At 43.9% G+C, this 20,929-nt stretch overlaps 1 protein-coding gene across 1 annotated transcript in view; it reads left to right on the forward strand.

Annotated features, from left to right (window-relative positions):
• Window positions 1-20,929, forward strand: part of csmd3b (CUB and Sushi multiple domains 3b) — a 414,655-nt gene that overhangs the window by 129,849 nt on the left and 263,877 nt on the right. The window lies entirely within an intron of this gene.

Here is a 20,929-nt window from a genome sequence, read left to right on the forward strand (position 1 = left end):
GTTGAGCCTTCCGCTCCACTCCTCCCCTGCAGCTGCGCCCGGGGCCACGCCTCCGCCACACACCCCCACCGCCCGTTCGAGGCCGGGGAGCCGTCCGGCCGAGCCAACTCCCCCCCCCCGCGAGCGAGAGAGGAAATCGGCCACTGCCATCTGCGCCCCCGGCCTATGGATCACCTTGAACTTAAAGGGCTGCAACGCCAGATACCACCGGGTGATCCGGGCGTTGGCATCCTTCATGCGGTGGAGCCACTGCAGCGGGGCGTGGTCCGAACAGAGGGTGAATGAGCGTCCCAGGAGGTAATAGCGCAGGGAGCCGACCGCCCACCGGATGGCCAGGCACTCCTTCTCCACGGTGCTGTACCGGCGCTCGCGCTCTGCCAGCTTCCGGCTGATGTATAGGACAGGGCGGTCGGCCCCCCTTACCTGCTGGGACAAAACGGCTCCCAGCCCTCTGTCCGAGGCGTCAGTCTGCAGAACAAAAGGGAGGGAAAAGTTAGGAGTGTGAAGCAGCGGCTCCCCACAGAGAGCCTTTTTCACCTGCACAAACGCCGCCTGGCACGGCCCCGTCCACTGGACCAGATCCGGGGCACCCTTTCGAGTGAGATCGGTCAGGGGGCTGGTTAGCTGCGCAAACCCCGGCACAAAGCGACGATAGTAACCCGCCAACCCCAAGAACCGTCTCACCTCCTTTTTCGTCCTGGGGCGCGGGCAGGATGCGATAGCCGCCGTCTTCTCCACCTGTGGACGCACCTGCCCGCCCCCCAGGTGGTACCCCAGATACTGCACCTCCCTCCGTCCAACCGCGCACTTCTTCGGATTGGCCGTGAGCCCCGCCCCCCTTAGGGACTCCAGGACCGCGGCCACCCGCAGCACATGCTCCGCCCAGGTGTCGCTGTGGATGATCACGTCATCCAGGTAGGCGGCAGCATACGCTGCGTGCGGACGCAGTACCCGGTCCATGAGACGCTGGAAAGTGGCCGGGGCCCCGAACAGGCCGAACGGAAGTGTCACGAACTGGTACAAACCGTACGGAGTGGAGAAGGCCGTTTTCTCCCTGGCCTCGGCAGACAAGGGAATCTGCCAATAGCCCTTGGTTAAGTCCAGTGTCGTGAAAAAGCGGGCCGTGCCTAACCGGTCCAGGAGCTCGTCGACCCGAGGCATGGGGTAGGCATCAAAGCGTGACACTTCGTTCACCCTGCGATAGTCGACACAGAACCGTATAGACCCATCCTTCTTCGCCACCGGAACGATGGGGCTACACCAGGCGCTGTGCGACTCTTCTATTACTCCCATCCTCAGCATTTCCGCCAATTCCCTCTGCACGATTTTTCGCTTGTGCTCCGGGAGCCTGTAGGGCCGTGAACGCACCGTCACGCCAGGCTGCGTCACGAAATGGTGCTCGATGAGGGACGTCCGGCCGGGCAGGGGGGAGAACACGTCCGCAAAACGCTGTTGCAACGCGACAACATCCGCTCTCTGGGCCTGTGTGAGATGGTCATCACAAGGGAGGGAGGCGGGAACAATAGAATTTGGCACCTCCGGCCCCAACTCATCTCTCTCCTTCACCAAGCTCACCAGAGAAGCGGTTTCAACCTCTCGCCACAGTTTGAGGAGATTGAGGTGATAAATCTGCGTGGCTCCTCCCCTGTCCGACCGAGCGACCTCATAGTCCACGTCCCCGACTCGCCGTGTGACCACAAAGGGTCCTTGCCACTTGGCGAGCAACTTCGAGCTGGAGGTAGGGAGTAACACAAGCACTTTATCTCCCGGTGAAAATTGCCTGAGCCTAGCCCCTCTGTCATACAGGCGTTGCTGACGCTGCTGAGCCTGGAGCAAATTCTCCCGTGACAACCTCCCCAAAGTGTGGAGTTTTGCTCTCAGGTCCAACACGTACTGAATCTCATTTTTGGCGGGGCTCGGACCGTCCTCCCAGCTTTCTTTAATCAGGTCGAGCACCCCACGTGGCCTCCTGCCGAACAGCAGTTCAAAGGGAGAAAATCCCGTGGAGGCCTGGGGCACCTCCCGCACTGCGAATAACAGAGGGTCTAGCCAGTGATCCCAATTGCGTTCATCCTCGTTAATGAACTTCCGAATCATGGACTTTAAAGTCTTATTCAGCCGCTCCACCAGCCCATCAGTCTGAGGGTGGTAGACGCTGGTCCGAATAGATTTAATGCCCAGTAATTCGTACAGTTCCCGCAGTGTACGAGACATAAACGACGTGCCCTGGTCAGTCAGTATCTCTTTCGGGATTCCGACTCGGGAGATGACCTGAAACAGTGCCTGCGCCACACTCTTTGCAGAGATGGTGCGCAGCGGAACTGCTTCCGGGTACCGCGTTGCGTAATCCACCAGGACTAACACAAAGCGGTAGCCGCGTGCACTCCGGTGAAACGGCCCGATGAGGTCCATGCCGATGCGCTCAAACGGGACCTCAATGAGGGGGAGAGGGCGCAGCGGCGCCTTCGGTATGGCCGGCTGGTTAACAAGTTGGCAGTCCGGGCAGGACGCGCACCAGCGGCGCACATCCGCTCGGATGCCCGGCCAATAAAATCGGGCCGTTATTCGCTCCAGAGTTTTCTCATAGCCCATATGCCCTGCCATGGGGTTATAGTGGGCCGCCTGGAAAAGCGTTTCCCGGCGGCCCTGCGGCACCAACAACTGGGTGTGTGTTTCCTCTGTCTGAGTGTCACGACTCACTCGATATAATCGGTCGTTTAATAAGACGAAACGCGGGTAGGTCTGCGCGGCCTCAGGGCGCACCACGTGACCATCAATAGCCATCACTTGGTCAAAGGCTGAGCGTAGGGTGCCGTCACGAGACTGCTCCAGTGGGAAATCGCCCATGGGGGACACTTCCGGGGCCGGCGGGACGTCCCGTGAGGGACCCGCCAGCTCCTCCCCCCCGGAGTCGGTGTCGGACGACCCCGCGTCACCGCTGAATGCCGCGCACACGCTACACCCCGCTTCCGGTCGTGATCGCACCCCCGCGTACTGCCCCAGTAGCTGATGAAACCCCGGCCAATTGGTACCCAGAATCAGGGGGTGCGACAGGCGCGGGCTAACCGCCGCCGTTACTCTATGCGTTTTGCCCTTATACTTTAATAACAGCGGCACAATGGGATACCTGTGAACGTCACCATGCACACACCTCACCTCCACCCATTCCGCCTCCAGCAATGCCCCGGGGCGAACCAAGCTTTGGTGTACGAGGGTCTGCGTGCAGCCCGTGTCCACCAACGCCTGGCGTATACCCCCTCGAGTCCTTACCGGAATACTGTATGTCCCTCCTGGACCGGGGGAGGGTGCTGGGGCGCCAGCAACACGAAACACCTGCCCCACTTCCATAAGCGGACAATCCCTCCTCAGGTGCCCCGGCTGCCCGCACTTCCAGCACTCCGGCGTCTGTGCTGCTCTCCGTGGCTCGGGGGCGGCTCCACTTGGCTCGGCTGCCCTGGACGGCACCAACGCCGCGAAAGGGTTAGTGGGGCTCAGCGCCGGCAGCCGCTCTGCCTGCCCTGGTGCCGGCACACGGCGTCTCGGGGCCGGCACTGGGGCCTGTCTGTTCGGCCTCCGTCCGGCGTCCCCGGGTTCCCCTGCTCCAGCGGCAAGGTGGTCTTCCGCTAGCGTCACCGCTACCTCCAGGCTTGCGGGCCGGTGGCACCGGACCCATCTCGCCGTCTCCGCTGGCAATCCCTCCGTGAACTGTTCCAGCACCACCTTGTCCACCAGCTTCGTCTCGCCCTCCGATGTTCCCGGTTGCAGCCAGCGAACCGCCGCGTCGCGCAGCTGCCGGGCCCAGGCGAATGGTCGGTCTGTTGTGGCCAGCCGACAGGCCCGGAACCGCCGGCGATGGTCTTCGGCGGTGAGCCCCAGCCTGTCCACCACCGCCCGGCTCACGTCCGGGAAGCTGCTCCTCGACGCCGGAGGCAGACTCAGGGCCGCTGTTTGTGCCTCCCCAGACAGCAGGGGGAGCAGCCGCGGAGCCCACTCCTCCCGCGGCCATTGGCAAGCCTCCGCCGTGGCCCGGAAGGTCTCCAAAAAAACTTGTGGGTCGTCCCCGTCCCCCATCCGGGGCACCGACACCGACAGCGGCAAGGGCTTCGGCGTGGCAGCGGCCCCGACCAGCCGTTCCAGAACTTGCGTCTGTCGGTCCGTCTGCTCCCGCAGCGCGGCCAGGTGGGCACGCTGGTCGGCCGCCTGATCCCGGCTCATCGTCGCCATCTCCGCCAGCATCTGCGCCAAGAATTGCAGAGGCTGGGCGGGTGGCGTGGCCTGTGGGTCGGACATTTCCCCACCGGCACACGTCCTGGGTTTCGGCACCACTTGTAGAGTACACCCAGCACAGACACACGCACACACAGGCAGGTATAGCCAACTTCCACGTTTATTGATATATTTGTATTTTGACAGCTGACTCAGTCGCACCGTCTGACAGCTCGAGCCCAGCTGATCTCTCTTGGCCGCTCCTCCTCGTCTCACTATAAACACAGCGGAGGAGACCATCATTAGTCCATAAACAATATCAGCTGTTCTTACCAGCCTCGCGGCGCCGCCCCGTTGAGCCTTCCGCTCCACTCCTCCCCTGCAGCTGCGCCCGGGGCCACGCCTCCGCCACAGAGAGAACTTTAAGAAATTAATATAACCACTACAGTGACCATCAAAACGATGAAAAAATATTGCCGTAAACAGTTTATTTTGCGACACCACGAAACAAACGATAGCATAAAATGAAACGATAGACGTTTTTATATCGTCATCCGATATATATCGTTATATCGAACAGCCCTAGGTTAAAATATTGATTGTTTACTTCAGGGATTTTTTTTTAAATCCCATCTGGCCTCAAAATGCCTTGGAACTCTTCAATCAGGTGTGCAAGAGAAATTGGAGAATGCGTATGATGACAAGAATGTCTGAACTTAACTGCCCTGCCTGTTGCTTCAGTGTATTGTGGATACGGGTGAATGGATAATATTGAATTGATAGATCAGTTAATATACTGTGTAACTGTGTACCCATGACATAAATTGTAATAAAGCAGCATGATTATGCCCACTTTATAAAGCAGATTGCTGTATAGGACGAATTTTGCGTTCAGCATGGCAAAGATACAGTAGGGCTGCTTTAGCCTTGGCAGCCTGCCTGCTTGGTGGGGTACACTTTGATGTGATTGTTGGACTCCTTGAACATTTCTTCCTCTGAAGGCTGTCAGGTCATAACTAATTCATGCTTTAGCACATACCATACAGTGTGTATATGTGCGCGTGCAAGACAGAGAGAAAGACAGTGATGTATTATTTAGCATGATGTCGGAGGCAGTTTGATATTGTGCTGATGAGACGGAATCACAGATTATCAGAGCACTTAGACACGCACATACGCACACTTACACCCTGTTCTTTCCCAGCATGATCGGTGTTGATATCATTTTTTCCCTTCTTATTCTTATTTCTCCATCGTCTACTGAGCCACCTTGTGCGTTTTCATCCTCTGTCACCCATTTTAATTCCTCTTTTGACCTCTAAAGACCATGTGGTCTCATATGGGGGCATTCAATCTAGGCTTTTCTACACATTAAACCTAATTTTGCTCACTAAAGTATTTTATAGGTTTTTGTTAGTTTGTTTTTTACACAATGGGGACTTTATTGTGTTATTGTGTAAAATAAACTCTTGCTAAACTAGCGCTCATACACTTCCATAAATTTTTTTGTACTTTTAGAAAAACGTTTTGTTTAAGAATAACAGTTTCCATACTTACAAAAACACATAAAACACATAAATCCCGAATAGTTACAAAAAGATTAAAACTGTATTTTAAACAAGTGCTGGTGTCCTGTGAGGTTAATATGTTTAGATTTGTTTTTTGCTTTTCATATTACCTTTCACATTAAGGTAAGGAAAAATTAGTAGGAACAATCTGGTTGTTCAGTCTGACATCACTAGCAGTGTCTGGACCTAAACTCCGCTGCAGGTCCATATATCAAACGATCACTATGGCATTACTGAGAGTAGAAAAACTGTCTAAAGTCTTTCATCTTTAATAAAATGATCAGCGTTCTGCTCTACCAGGTGTAACAATTGAGTTTAACATCCAGGCATCCATGAAAATGGAATTTATGACATTTAACGGAGTTAGAAGTTAGCAGGGAGTTAGCTCGCTAGCTTCCATCTAAATACAATATAGCATGTCCTGACTGCGGGGTTTTGGAAACAAATTAAAACGTACAGCTCTGTTATCACTTCCAGCATAAATGAAGACAGAAAACTAAACAGCAGTGACATTTGTAGGGTTGCTGAAGTTGGGCTAGCTGGTATATAAAGATGTGCTACGTGACCGCTAGCGACACAGCTATGTTAGCATAATATAAACAAGCTAACTTTTTTTCCACTGGATAAAAGTTAACGTGAGTGTTCTCGGTGGTCAGGAACAAATGTAATCGCATGGCAGGATGCTGTAAAAGGACCAAACTTCAGCCAGGAGAACAACTGAGATAATCCATCCACAATACGAGGTTAGTCATTCATATACTGCTGCATGGGCTGGGCTGTAGTTACATCCTAAGGTTTTAAAAACTTAGCTTAAATAAATGATTAGCGGTAATAAAAGCTGAGGTAGGTCAACAGTGATCACTGACTGTTTTAGGAGCTTTTTGAGATTAAATAGAAGAAAATACATAACATTAAACATGTTAACAACACAAAAGCCATATTAAACGCAGACTACTTTAGGCCCGGAAGTAGGATTCGTCACGTATGTATGTGTGTGTGTGTATATATATATATATATATATATGTGTATATATATATGTGTGTATATATGTGTGTGTATATATATATATATATATGTGTATATATATATATATGTATTATTATTATTATTTTTTTTTTTTTTGACTGAAAACTCCAAAAGAAAATCTGAGGACAACTCACCTAACTCTAAACACAGTTCCCTGATGTCTGATGTAATCATTGTTTTGAGAACATGGGAGAGAGAGCATGTTTTTCATCCTAGAACATGCTACTATGCAGCTAATAAGTCAGCAGAGATTTCATTTCACTCCCCTCTTCGCTCTCTTTACTACTGCTGTTTTCTCCTCAAAGCCTTTGCTTTATCGTGTCTACACTGCCTGTGTTTTAACTTACTAAGATGTAACATATTTCTTATACCTTTACCTCAGAGAGAATAGATACAGTCATGAACTAAAGGGATGATATTCAGTTGGTAATTTACTAACAGGAGAGGCTCTGCTTGGTAATTTAACGTGCCCGTTGAATGTGCACCCATGGTGGCAGTCTGGTGAAGAGAGTCATTATAATAGAAACAGCCTTCATTAATCGAGTCTCTGAGTTGGACTTTAAGCCGTATAAAATTAATTTTACATTGCTTTTTGTAGCATTCTTGGATTAAGACGAGTTACATCTCTTCAGGGGTAAAACCAACCAAAAATGCCTGAATGACAAAAGTTTCTATAACCTTTGACTGGTGTTGTTAACTATAGCACCACAATTTTCCAATGCTAGTTTTTATTTCTATTTTTTTTACAAACTAAAACATTTTTATACCACAAAACATTAAATAGTTCAGAAACATCAGATCATCAGATCATAAAATGATTTTATTTCAGGCACACTCAGAAAGTTATCCAAGAAGTCCAGTATCAGAGTAATAACGGTTAAACAGCTATATCAGGCTAAATTATTTTGTAAGATGACAATTATTTTTTATTTGAGAAAAGAAGAGAGCCCCCCACCTGGACAGTTGGTGCCAGATGGTTAGGTACTTTGGGAACTCTAACTGGCCAGATGTCAGAAGCACCAATGAGTCCATCTGGGCATTTATCCATCAGTTCCACATTGCTACCATAGGTCTGCTGCCAACTGACTGACCCTCTGGTCATGCACTAATTTTCTGGACCTACTGTTCCATCATTATGACGTATGAACAAGGATTCAACTTTTTGTTTTAGAAGAAGAGTTTACTAAAGCTTCCTCATTTAGTATGTATTGTTTATCAAATGCTTGGTGTACATTGCAAGGGGTTTAAAAAAGAAACAGATTTTTGTGAGAAACTAAAAATGAATGCAGCTTTTTAATATTGACTACTCTGGCTTTTTACTGTATGAAATATGTGACTTTGATTTCAGAGCTGCTAATTGGATTCATTTGTCCTGTGTGCTTTTTGATAGCTTCTGACTGTTAAGTGTGACATTGATTTAGGAAAAAAGATTACACCTTTTGTGAACAGACGTTTTCACATTTTTAATTACCTTTGAGTGAGTATTTCAGTCAGATCAAAGCCTCAAACTAATAAGTGCAGACACAAACACAAACACGTAATATAAGTGGGAAATAAAATTAATTGGATGAACACATTTTTTAAACTATTTGGATCTTTTTGTTCTATTCTAGACAGACTCCTGTGATTAAAAGTCTGTCATAAATTTTGAGTTTATACTCACTTATTTGAATGTAAATTACATCCCAAATGCAACATTCAAGAATTTCTATACTTTTAATGTATTAAATGACCTTTACGAGATAATGAGCTTTCAGATAATCAAAGCGTGCAACCCTTTTCTGCAGTTGCAGTGTCTCAACCTATAATGAAAGCACTCATTTTCAACAGTGTTGTACTGTATGGGCATCGTCGTTATACTTGGAGGTACTTGGAGGTAGGTCAGTCAAACTAGACGTGTCCGGTGCTGGCTGCTTTGTCAGTTAATCTAAGTTAAGGTTAACTTTGCTGTCATTGGCTAACATTACCGCAAGACGTTTGTGCATCAGATGATCTCTTATGTTTGTAACATTCCCCAAATATTTTACTTTCATATGACACTCCTTGCAAATTCCACATGTCAAATCAATCTTTTTTACCATCCTTGGTAAAAATCCCAAATGTCTCTATTTTTGATTTAAATGTAAATGGAGCTTTTCAGATTTCTTCTTCTTCTTGTCTGTAACTTCCTTCTGCGATTTTACCATTTTATCTAGTACTAAAAAACAATTCAATTTATATTTGCAATTTTTATAATAAAATATCGACATTGAGTGTCGCTGGATGAATACAATATTAGTATCGCAATATTATGTTGTATCAATTTTTTCCTCATTTAGTTATTAGGATGTCAATATTCTCCATTTGTTTACTCAAGATGAATACATTTTTATTACCGGATTTAAAGGGATATATAGTCTCATGCAAGGGGGGAGTGGTGTTGTCCATAATGGGCATAAGCTTGGCTAACACCCTCATCTTGCCTGTCTTGGCCAATCACAGAACTGGTCTTCTTCACCAGTCTATCAAGCCGTTTCTTGTGCCACCTTCCCAGCAGAAAATAGCTTTAAAAGATAAAACCTCTATCTCTTTCGTCTTACTGGTGTTGATGTTGACTTTAGACCATGACGATAAAGTCAGTGATGGCCTTCCCATTTTTCCAGATCATTCCCTTATGAGATGCACATCCAACAATGGCTGTATCATCAGAAAACATCTGGAGGTGACAGTTAGGGATGTTGAATCTGAAGACCGATGTGTAGAGCGGAAGGGTAACGGAGAGAGCACTGTCATAATGGGCCACATTATGCATACCACATTGCAGCTTCTTCCTCAGCAGTGTGGGTTGAACTTTATTGAAAGCACTGGAAAAGTCAAAAACAAATGACCCTCACAGACCTTCTCCAGGTGTGACAGTGATTGGTGGAGGAGATAAATGTTAGCATCATCTTTCCCAATAACAGGACAGTAAGCAAAGTGCAGAGGTTCCAGTAGTGTGCTACCAGGGGTTGCAGGTTGTTGATGATTATTCTCATCAGGGTGTTTTTCAGGTTTTAAGTTAGTAGTTAAGACCATAAGTCCAAACTGTTTAACCTCCCTGAGCTGTACAGAATTTGGCACTGGAACCACACAGGAAGACTTCCACAGGATAAGGACCTTCCCCAGACTAAGGCTCAGATTACAATTGTGCATGACCACCACACACAGAGCTGATCTGCACAGCCTCTGAACAGTCTAGATCTCATATCATCTAGGCCTGTTGCTTTTCTGGTCTCAATCTTATTTAACTCCTTCCTCCCTGCATGAAATTTTAGTTAGAACACCATCTAATTGTTTCCCACATTATAATTCAGTGATCAAAAACATCTTTGAATCACATTTACAAAATGTTTCATCTCCCGCATCAGTAATATCTTAGCATTTATAACTATTTACCATTCACAGCAGTAAGCCCAAGCCAATAACATTCAGTTAGCAGACTGATGAGTCTGATCAGACTGCCAGATGCACTGCCACTGAAACCAGATCCTCAGAGGAAACCCCTTAAATATGAAATATGAATTTTTGATGATTGTCCAGCTTGTGGATACAGTTCTAGTAAAACCTAAACACTGGAAAGTCACTTCAAATTTTTGTTAAAACCATTTGCAGCAATGTCTAGAGGCACCGGCTTATGGAGCATTCTACCATTTGTTCCTCTTGGTCTTTGATCCCTTATAAGCACTTGATTGATTGATTTTGACTCCAGCCTCTTTAACTTGAACATGATCTGAGTGTAGAAGTCAAATACAAGTGTGTGTTTGGTATGTGTTTGAGTGAGAGGGTGAATTAATAGTGTATCTTCCAGAAATGTGATTAGTGTTCATGTTTTTTGGTGTGTGTGTGTGTGTGTGTGTGTGTGTGTGTGTGTGTGTGTGTGTTTGCGCGTGTGCACGCACGCATGCATGCGTATGTGATTGAGGTTCTGGCTGTGGCTGCTCTGATCTTTATCAAAGAGACCTGAGGGGACTGACAATACCCACTCCTCTATCTATCATCCCTCCATCTGCCTGTCTCTTTGCCTTCTCATTTTTTGTCATTCAGTCTTTTGCTCTCTTCATTCATTTTATTTCAGTTTAGTTCAACTCAATTCATTGAATCCAGGTCAGGTAATAGCATCATGGAAAGGAGAAGGTGACCCTAGCAGTGGAGGTTGATTGAAGGCGTGACACCGTCACCTATGAATGTGTCAAAAGATGAATGCAGCTTGTAATGTAAAGCTCTTCAAGTGATTGGTAAAATATAAAGTCAGTGTATAATTTCCACCTTAGCAATATGTTAAACTTTTTAAACTGTATTTTAATTTACAGATACTTTACAAATACAAAAAAAAAACCCAGATGTAGTTTTTTTATGAAGCAACAGGAGGGGAGCTTGGACTCCTTCTTCTGCACTTTCTTGAAGTGGTTTCCTGTGAACACCTGTGGGGCTTTTTTGTTATTTTTTTTGTCCTGATGCTGCCAAAGCAGCTCCAGACTAGGAGTAAAGGCTATAGACAGCGCCTGTCACTGACTTCAATTCTAGCTAATCACAATATGAATAGTCACTACTCAACCATCCTTTTGCCTTTCTTTCATTTTCTTAATCTCTCTGTGTATGTTCTTATATTTTAGTAATTTTCTCCCACAGATCGTGCATGGTTTAACACATATATTTAACACACATTGCACACAAGTAAGCATGTGGTTGTGCCCGCATTTGTACACAACTGTGGCTCAGTTCATACATTTAAAATGAGAACCAATATATCAGCTCAGTCCCATGAAAAAAAAATTATGTTTCATAGTCATGTACTGAGGTACGCTGTATTTGTGTGTCTTAGTACATGCATGTGTATGTGTGAGTACAATGTACAGTGTAAGTGTCCTACATATTCCCATAGCAGCGAGTTGTTGTTTATACAAGGGGTGACAAAAGGAGTAAGATGAATGAGGACCATGCAACATGTAAGAGTACCAAAAGGCAGAGTGGAAGGAATGGAAAACTGAAATAATGAAACTGAAGAAAAGGGGGGAAAAAACTGGGAGAAAAAATGAGAGAAGAATAAAATGAGAAAAGCAAATATGTACCTTGAGATCGGAAAAAGCGAAATAGAGAGGCTACAGGGAAGGAAGAGGAGCTGAGTCTAACAATGTAATGTGCTCTATGCTTTCTAGGTGAACAGGAGAAATCAATGTTTCCTGTGTGTGTCTTTGTGATCACCATCTAGAGCATAGGTGTCAAACTCTGGCCCGCGGGCCAAATTTGGCCCGCAGCCTAATTACATTTGGCCCGCGAAGCCATACCAAATTACTATTAGAGCTGGCCTACTGGTATTATACAGCTAATATATACATTGTTTAGTATTAAGCTTTGCTTGTTCCAAAGTTTTTCAGCAAAACTTGTTTGAGTCCATGAGAAGAGATTCATTCTTAAATCTGGAGGAAGATATTTTTCAATAAATATTAATGTTAGCCCGCGACCTTGTTCTAGTTTTGAATTTTGGCCCACTGTGTATTTGAGTTTGACACCCCTGATCTAGAGTGTGCATTCAGCTCCTCACTGTTACAACTTCTGCAAGGTCATCTTCAGTAAAGTGGCATCAGCTGAGACAATTACACATACCCACTTACGTAAATGTATAGTCACTATATATATATATATATATATATATATATATATATATATATATATATGTGTATATATATATATATATATATGTGTATATATATATATATATATATATATATATGTGTATATATATATATATATATATGTGTATATATATATATATGTATACAGTGGGGCAAAAAAGTATTTAGTCAGCCACCGATTGTGCAAGTTCCCCCACCTAAAATGATGACAGAGGTCAGTAATTTGCACCAGAGGTACACTTCAACTGTGAGAGACAGAATGTGAAAAAAAAATCCATGAATCCACATGGTAGGATTTGTAAAGAATTTATTCGTAAATCAGGGTGGAAAATAAGTATTTGGTCAATAACAAAAATACAACTCAATACTTTGTAACATAACCTTTGTTGGCAATAACAGAGGTCAAACGTTTACTATAGGTCTTTACCAGGTTTGCACACACAGTAGCTGGTATTTTGGCCCATTCCTCCATGCAGATCTTCTCGAGAGCAGTGATGTTTTGGGGCTGTCGCCGAGCAACACAGACTTTCAACTCCCGCCACAGATTTTCTATGGGGTTGAGGTCTGGAGACTGGCTAGGCCACTCCAGGACTTTCAAATGCTTCTTACGGAGCCACTCCTTTGTTGCCCGGGCGGTGTGTTTTGGATCATTGTCATGTTGGAAGACCCAGCCGCGTTTCATCTTCAAAGTTGGAAGGAGGTTTTGGCTCAAAATCTTACGATACATGGCCCCATTCATTCTGTCCTTAACACGGATCAGTCGTCCTGTCCCCTTGGCAGAAAAACAGCCCCATAGCATGATGTTTCCACCCCCATGCTTCACAGTAGGTATGGTGTTCTTGGGATGCAACTCAGTATTCTTCGTCCTCCAAACACGACGAGTTGAGTTTATACCAAAAAGTTCTACTTTGGTTTCATCTGACCACATGACATTCTCCCAATCCTCTGCTGTATCATCCATGTGCTCTCTGGCAAACTTCAGACGGGCCTGGACATGCACTGGCTTCAGCAGCGGAACACGTCTGGCACTGCGGGATTTGATTCCCTGCCGTTGTAGTGTGTTACTGATGGTGACCTTTGTTACTTTGGTCCCAGCTCTCTGCAGGTCATTCACCAGGTCCCCCCGTGTGGTTCTGGGATCTTTGCTCACCGTTCTCATGATCATTTTGACCCCACGGGATGAGATCTTGCGTGGAGCCCCAGATCGTGGGAGATTATCAGTGGTCTTGTATGTCTTCCATTTTCTGATGGTTGCTCCCACAGTTGATTTTTTCACACCAAGCTGCTTGCGTACTGTAGATTCACTCTTCCCAGTCTGGTGCAGGTCTACAATACTTTTCCTGGTGTCCTTCGAAAGCTCTTTGGTCTTGGCCATGGTGGAGCTTGGAGTCTGACTGTTTGAGGCTGTGGACAGGTGTCTTTTATACAGATGATGAGTTCAAACAGGTGCCATTCATACAGGTAACAAGTGGGGGACAGAAAAGCTTCTTACAGAAGACGTTACAGGTCTGTGAGAGCCAGAGATTTTCCATGTTTGAGGTGACCAAATACTTACAGTATATGTATATGTATATACACATATATATATGTATATATGTATATGTATATGTATATATATGGAAACATATACAGAAACATCTGTGCCGAATATGGCCTGGAAGTCCCAAGGTCAAAATGGGAGATGCCCCCAAGGGTGGTGGAGAATGACCGAGCTAAGATCCTGTGGGACTTCCAAATACAGACGGACAAAATGGTGGTGGTTAACCAACCGGACATAGTGGTGGTAGACAAACAGAAGAAGACGGCCGTAGTGATCGATGTAGCGGTCCCGAATGACAGCAACATCAGAAAGAAGGAACACGAGAAGCTGGCGAAATACCAAGGGCTCAGAGAAGAGCTCGAGAGGATGTGGAGGGTGAAGGTAACAGTGGTCCCCATGGTAATCGGAGCACTAGGTGCGGTGACTCCCAAGCTAGGCGAGTGGCTCCAGCAGATCCTGGGAACAACATAGGAGATCTCTGTCCAGAAGATACTGCGCAGGACCCTCAAGCTCCCAGGCCTCTGGTAGAGGACCCGAGCTTGAAGGATAAACATATATATATATATGGCTTCTCTTTTATCCATGCCAATGACTACCTGTCATCCAAAGCAGTTGAGAAATTTTTTTGTAACCAATGCCATCCATATGTTTTCAACAACAAGGTTGCAAAGGTTTTGATAGAGCTCACTGGTTTTATCATTAATATATAGATATTTTATGTAAGAAGTGGTACTCGTCATATCATTGTTAAAATCAAGTGGTATTAGGTCATTATCTTGATTACTGCATGTAATTATATAATGGTAAAGTACAAAATAACTTTTAAATCTCTCAGTGTCAACCCTTCACTGAATTTCCGCACAATGTATCAGTTTGATGTCTGGATGATATAATTACATTAAATTGCTGCCAGACATCTCACTTTCCTGCTATGAAGTATACTATAGTTTCCTCTAATTATCAAATTCCAGAAAGTGACAATTTAATGTGATACCTGGATAAAACTAACCAATTCTGTGATGTATTTATATTAAGAAGGTTCCAAGTGTTTTATTGCATAGAAAGGATAGATGTCCATCTTCAAAGCTTGTCCACAAACGAGCCATTACTGTGACATCTGATTAATACTATTAAATAAAAGTCTTTCAGCACTTGAATTGGCAAGGAAGAGGTTTCTCACTAAAAGCAGTCCAGCAAATGATATATTGACCTCATATCTGAATTATATTAAACACCTTTATGATGAAAATATATGGAATAGCTGCCAAACCCCTCTGTGCTGGACAGGATAGAAATTACATCGAATGATATATTGATTTGATATTCAGGTCTGTCAGACAACCACTGGCCACCTGACTAAAATATATCCTGGTACAGAGTTAATATAGGTGTGCAGTTCTGTGTGTCTGTGTGTGAGTGCGTGTGTGGTTTGATAATAATATGGCCACCTGGCCAATGTCAGTCCATCATTCAGCTTTATATGAGCCAACCAATCAAACGGCCTCCCTTCAGGGTCTCCACCTCGGCCCATCCAATCAGCTCCTTCTGCCAAGCAAGAAGGAATGTCACCTGATTAGCATAACGGCAAAAATGAACAGGGTCATGCTGACAGAGCAGTTCTTAATGCCGTGAGTTAGACAGAACTCAGAGGCAGCATTTACACAAAACAGATCCCTTAATGCTGTCAGCCAGTTAGGATTTTCACCAAATGTATAACCATCCCAAAAAATGTGATAAGGAACATCAGCAGACTGGTCTCTAACCTCTTTCAGTGGCCTCTCATCAGCAGATTTCATTATTTAAGGGCATTCCACTGGGTTTTTCACTCAATATTTAATCATCCAATTAATTGCTAACATGACTATCAGCCCTGTATTCTCCAGCCACTGTGCTCTGCTTTTTGTTCAGCAGATTTTGTTATTTAACTACCCCACTGCTTTTAATATCTCAACTACTGTTTCTTAATAAAGTGAACAGCAGTATTACATTGGAAAGTATAGCAACACAGCACTCTTAGTTTAGTGTGAGAACATCTGCCACATTGAGTTTTGGCTTTTTCCCCACTAAAACTGATGCCTGAGCATTTGATTCTTTTGGTAATTAGCAGCTTGGGGAAGTCTTTTCAGGGAAAATGTTAACATTAGCAATATAATGGACCTTGTGATAAAGAACACAAGATTGCTGATCAAACCATTTCTACTTATTTGACTACTTGCTGTGAAGTATGGGCTGATTTAGTCAACAAACATTCCTGCTAAAAGCTTTCAAGATAAAATGAAGGGTTAAAAATAGTCGTCAGTATAAGAGAAACTCTGACTTAAAGGTCATTTCAAATTGATTTCTCTATCAGTACTGTCAGCATTGAGATTAATACAAATAGATACACTCACTTTCAATTCAATCTCATTTATACAGAACCAAATCACAACAACAGTCACCTCGAGGCGCTTTATGTTGTAAGGTAGACCCTGCAATAATGCGTTACAGGGGAAAACCCAACAATCATATGACCCCTTATGAGCAAGCACTTTGGCGACAGTGGGAAGGAAAAACTCCCTTTTAACAGGAAGAAACCTCCGGCAGAACCAGGCTCAGGGAGGGGCTGTCATCTGCCATGACTCACCTGCTGCTTTATTAGGTATATCTGTTCAACTGCTTGTTAAAACAAATTGCTGGTTAACGCTAATCAGCCAATCACATGGCAGCCACATGTATTTAGGCAATGGGGAGAAAAAGTGATTTAAGTGAATGTGGTATAGCCGCTCGTAGTACAGGGGCTATACCAGTGTACTGCACCTACCAGATTCTGCAGGTGGTGGTCTAATAGTGTGGGGGATATTTTCTTAGGGCCCTTTAGTACCAAATTAGAATTGTTTAGCAGCCTACCTGAGTATTCGTGCTGTATGCCAAGTTTCTCATGGCTGTTTCCTGCAAGATAATGCACGATGTAACAAGCCTGAGATGTGCAGCTGACAGATCTGCAGTTACAGTTCTGTGTGGTGCTGTCATATCTATATGGACGAACATCACTGAGGAATGTTTCCAGCACCTTTTTGAATCCGTGTCATGAAGGATTAAGGTAGCTCTGAAAAGAAAAAGGTGTCCAATTTCATACCGGTAGGTGTATGTAATAAACCAGTCATTTAGTGTACATCTATATATTTATGTTTTTAACTCAATAAAATAAGTCCTTCACTCAGAGACAACGTTTCTGTCATAGCAGATAGTATCTGTAATAATTTAGGTTCTGTTTTATGATGAAAACAACTTTTACTCCTTGATTGATTCCTTGGTGATATTGCACACCAGAGACAAATTGTGCACACACGAACATGTTTCCATCATGTACTGGCAGGGAAATTATTTAAGTTACACAAGGACCACTTGTTGGGTTGTGTTTGGTGTTAGACGATACTACACAATTGTTACAAAGACTAGTGATAGAGGAGAGTATTATGGCGAGAAGAGAGATGAAAGGAGAGGAGATTAAAAGGGACAACACTGATACAGGTTGAAAGAGCTTTAATGTTGAGGTGTTGTGAAGTGCACTTCAAAATAAAAGCTGGCACCAAACTACACATTCTGATATCACTTCAATGTTCAACTTTAGTTTTAAAAGCCAATATGAATGCTTCCATTGGTAAGCTTCTGGATCAGGACTTACATCTGGTGTGTGAACCATTCAATGAAAACTGCATTAGTAGCTTGTCATATATAAATATGGCTTGTAGTCCATGAATCCATGTTTTTGTGAAGCCTTAGGCTTTTTTTCTGAACCTGAACCTGTTGATTTTCCCAGAAGCAGTCATTAACAGTAATAGTTTAAATTCAATAACAAGCCAGCTGTGTGCATTGTAGTACCATCGATTTGGTAATAATATAGCTTTTTGTTTGCTCGTTTTCTGGAAATGTGTATTTATGACATTCTTTAAGCTTTTATTGTAGAAAAGTGAAAAACTACTTAACATCAAAAGACCACCTCGAAGGGATATACAATGTACGTAGTGTTATTAATGCCTGTGTGTCCGTGGGTGGGCTTTGTAGTTCAACTTTTTGGAAGTTACCATTCCACTGAATGTCTGTTAGCATCTGAAATTATTACATCATATATCGTATATTGCCATTAGTTCAAATCCTCCACCAACCCGTAAGTTTACTGCGCATTTATCAACCCATATTATGTTGTGTGTATTGTATTGCTGAGCCCACTTCATTTTCCAATTGTCTACTTGAAAACAAAAAAAAATATAGAAATAGAGGAAGTCTGTTTAGTTTAAGGCACCAGACCTAATTAAATACTAAAAAATAAAATATTTTTACAATGTTAACAACAGCAAGTTAGAACAGAGATATACTTAAAGACACAGACACTATAGAGGTATCCTGAGTCATTTTTAATTAATCGCTGATTTCACTACTGGCAGGCTTGTAGGTACAGGAGGGTGACTGCTTGTTGTATCCATGGGAGCTAACAACTCAAAGCAACTTTTCAGTGAGACTGCATCATTTAGTAGGTACACAGTTAAGGTGAGATTTGTTTACATTTGTGTGTGGGTACATGTGTCCTAGTATCTGTCAGTCACTTCCAGGGTATCTTAAGATGTTAAATTTAATATGTTATACTAGGGCTGCACGATTTTGCATAAAATGAGAATCACGATCTTTTGGCTTAGAATTGAGATCACGATTCTCTCACAATTTTCTTTTCCAATATAAATATTTATTGCACTTATTAACTGCACATCAACTTCTTAACAGTTGAGACTGAACATAAAAACAATAAATAAACATAAAAACAACAAATGTCTCACGTTTTGTTGTTGCCGCAAAATGTTGTACTGCTTGAAATTCCGTCTCCACCGTTGCTCGACACTGCGTGTATAGAGCAGGTAGTGCAACAATAGAAAAATAGTTGCGGGACGGCACTGCGTAGCGTTTGTCTAGGGTGTTGATCATTTTCCTAAATCCCTCGTTTTGCACAGTGTTGATGGGACCATATCTTTGGTCAGGTGATAAGTGATAGCCTCCGTAATTTCTTTGTGCCTGCGGGAGTTCGACGTGTATAGGGAAGCGCTGTATAAGGTTCCCGTTATTGATGTTTGGGTGGTTGACCGGGACGGATTTTCTCCTGTCACTTTCTCGTCATCCCTGACGTGCTCTCCGTTGTTTTTTCCTGCCAATTTTAGCATCACACGGCACAGCTTCTGTATCACGTGGTATAAGGCTCCGCCCTTGTCATTTGTCAAGCAGGAAGAGTGAGCGCTTGTTTTCATGCAGATTACGTCCCGGATCAAAATGCGGTGCAATCGTTGTCGTCTTTTTTTTTTTTTTTTTTTTAAATCGTTGTCATTTGGAAATGAGATCGCACATAAGTATGAATCGAGATTGTGATTTTCTAACGATTAATCGTGCAGTCCTATGTTATACTTTAGTAAGCACATCTACTAGATATCACACAAAAGATAGTTAGCTAGCCTGTCTCAACTGAGCAGAAACGCACATACATATTTGATCAGCACGTACATACACATACAAATTGGTAATATTTGCCTCTGCAGGCAACAGTTTGTGTTTGCTATACAATTTAACAGCATTACCCCTGCATACCTCTAATTTGCTGTCTTCTCGCATATTGCTTTTTTGTTTGTGGACAAGTGAAAGGTTTGTCTGACAGAATTAAATATATACTGTCTCAGTGACAAGTGACAACATGGTTAGTGACCCCTGGAGACAGCAAACTTCACTGTATCGCATTTTCATCTAGTAGCACAGCCACCAGAAATATTGTTAACCAGATGATTTCTGAGGATCTGAAATTTAAATCAGATTTCAGAGCAAGAATACCAGTTGATAAATCCAGTGGCAAAAAGTCATTTACTGTATAGCATGAAGTAGTGCTTACACTGTTAAATCTAAGGCTCTGTCTCAGCTTCAGCCTGTGAAGCTGTATAAAGAGTAGAGGTAGAAGGTGTTGAAGAGGACAGTTTAATATAAAAACAAGCTTATATTGTGGAAATGTGACAGTGGATGTTACTTGGGGCATGAAGCTGTCAGTGTACTAGGCAAGCTGGTTTGAAATGGCAAATTGAGCTGACTGTCTGCTATCTTTATCCCATCAGAGAAGCCACCAGTCCTGTACAGTTCATCAAATACTATCCTCGTCTCTTTTCTTGTTTTTTTTTTTTTTTAAATATCAACAAAATGTATTTATATGTATGTAAGGCACATAAAAGGCTGTAGTAGATAAAATAATACTGAAAGGTGCATATTGAGATTTGCAAAGAAAGAGAAAGCAGTAGTAGTGTCATAAATGCCATAGAGACAAAGGCTGCTGTGGTATTGATCAGTACAAAAAGGCCTTCTGAGATGATCCGCTCTATGTAGTTCCTCCCAATGTTGGCTTTGCATCTATTTTGTTTCTGAAAATCTTCTCTCTCACGCTATCTCTTGTTTTCCTTAATAGATATTGATTTTGTTTTGGGTACATGCTGCAATTTCTTTCTTTGCTTACATTTTGTGCCAATTTGCTTCTTCTGTTCAGATAACAGCTTCTGTTTCTTTACTCTCGCTCTTTTCTCTCTGTCACAGTGTTTGAAGTAAACCTATCTTTCCAGATGACAGCAGTGCAAGTGCAAATCTCTGTGTGCAAGTGCAGACGTACATGTCTGCGTATGCATGGTGTCACTGTGCAGTGCAAGTTTAGCAGAGTGACAGTGATGTCAGACACATAATGATTTCCTATTGGCTCGCAGCCCCCGAGGCCTAACGACCCGTTATTGATCTGACCAATTAGCATTCACACCTTTAATTAATACTGAAGCCTGATGTTTGCACACAAGCAAACTCTCTCTCTCTCTCTCTCACTCACACACACACACACACACACACACACACACACACACACAGATACAGACTTTTAATTAACAGTAAGAAGAGG

Source organism: Aulonocara sp. 'chitande type north' Nkhata Bay, linkage group LG22 (genome assembly GCF_057382095.1).
Source record: "Aulonocara sp. 'chitande type north' Nkhata Bay isolate Kocher_YH1m ecotype deep benthic linkage group LG22, A_spYH_male_GT1.1, whole genome shotgun sequence".
NCBI classification, from domain to species: Eukaryota; Metazoa; Chordata; class Actinopteri; order Cichliformes; family Cichlidae; genus Aulonocara; species Aulonocara sp. 'chitande type north' Nkhata Bay.